Here is a 1,870-nt window from a genome sequence, read left to right on the forward strand (position 1 = left end):
TGGATGGCTGCTGCCTGGAGCCAGCCTCGATTTGTTAACAACTGCTAAAAATATTCTCTCTGCGTGGTGCTTGCTAGTTGTGGCAAATACCCAGAGAAATGAGAAGGAATAGGTTTGCGCGATTTTAGACCTGTGCTGTGTATGACGGCAGCCACCGGCCACTCGTGGCCACTGAGCACTTGAAACCTGGGATGCTGAATGAAGATGTGCTGGAAGCATAAGATAACATACCAGATTGCAAAGAATTACTGTGAAGAAATAATTTAAAATGTCTCATTAATATTTTTAGAGTATTTCATTCAGTAGTCACCACATTGGCTTTTATTAAAATATATAGTGGGTTATAATTTGAGTTAAGTTGGGTTAAATAAATTATATTAGTAGAATTAATTTCGCCTGCATTTTTTTACTTTTTAAATGTGGCTACTGGGAAATTTTAAATGATAAGTGTGGCTCTCATTTATTAATCGCAATATATTTTTTTTGCAGAACTGTGGGTTAATCCTCCCAGAGGCATGTCCTAACTTCTCTTTTACCCCTTCTTAACTCACCCCAATTCTTGCTCCCACTCAGTTCTTCTCTCTCCCTCTCTTTTCTGTTCCTCACTTTCCAGGTGTTCCCTTGGCTTTTCCTGTGTGTGTGTGTGTGTGTGTTGGTAGGGAAAGAGGTAGAGATAGATTAGTAGGTAGTGAGCAAGGCAAGCCTCCTGCGTCTTTCCTTATGGGGGCACTAATCCCACCATGAGAGCCCCATTTGCATGACCTCACCTGAACTTAGCCACTTTCCAAAGCCCTCAAACTAAATGCCATGACATTGGAGGCTTCAACGTATGCATTGGGTGGGTGCGTGATTCAGTCCACAGCATCAACAGGCAAGTTTCAGGCACCCACTAGTAGCTTTTAAGCCTCACCGACATCTTAGCTGGGGCTAGCAGGCAGTGCAGATGGAGAGACCCACTTATTCAAAAGAGGTGCCTGTTGAAAGTGCTCTATTGGGCCGGCTACAGGTAGGCTTTAGAGAAAGAGAATTTACCCAGTGACTTGTGGGCCCACCACCTCCTTTGGAGGCAGACTTCCTGGTTTGAATCTTAGTTTCTCTGCTTACTAGCTGTATGCACGGAGCTTACCCTCTGTGCTAACAATGAGACCTACTTATTGGGTATTTGTGGAGGGGGAGTTAATGCCATGATTAGGTAAAGTTTTGGCACTTAGTGAATCTTTTAAGATATACAATTATTCTTCCCATCAATGGGCAGAAGCAAGCTTATTGAAAAAGCATAAGTGTGTGTGTGTGTGTGTGTGTGTGTGTGTGTTGGTGGGGAAAGAAAACAGAAGAGAAATGTAGAACCAGGCTTGGAGGTGCACACCTGTTATCCCAGCTACTTGGGAGGCTTAAGTAGGAAGAAAGATCACGAGTTTGAGGCCAGCCTGGACAACTTAGGGAGACCCTGTGTCAGAGATTTTTAAAAAGGCTGGAAATGGCAACTCAGTGGTAGAGAGCGTGCCTAGCATGTGTGAGGCCCTGAGATAAATCCCCAGTCCTTTGCCCCTTAGAGGGTGCAGGGTCCACTCTGCAGCCCAGTGTGTGCAAACAAAATTTCTCTGCAACCCTGCTGCCGTTTTCTATGGGCAACCTCGGTCTCAGATTTGAAAGCTAAGAATTGTTAAAAACAACAACAACAACAACAAAAACTGTTGTGTCGTTTAAGGCACAGTCCGCGGCACTCTGCTATGCAGCCCAAGCTGACTTAGACAATCTGACTTCTGACTTTGTCACTGCAGCTGAAACAGAAGATCTTTGAGGACTCCTTATGCATTAAGAGCAGATCAAGGAGGCTCTTGGCCTTGGGAGACGTGAGCAAGCAGGGGAG

This window comes from Ictidomys tridecemlineatus, chromosome 3 (assembly GCF_052094955.1).
Source record: "Ictidomys tridecemlineatus isolate mIctTri1 chromosome 3, mIctTri1.hap1, whole genome shotgun sequence".
Classification (NCBI taxonomy): Eukaryota; Metazoa; Chordata; class Mammalia; order Rodentia; family Sciuridae; genus Ictidomys; species Ictidomys tridecemlineatus.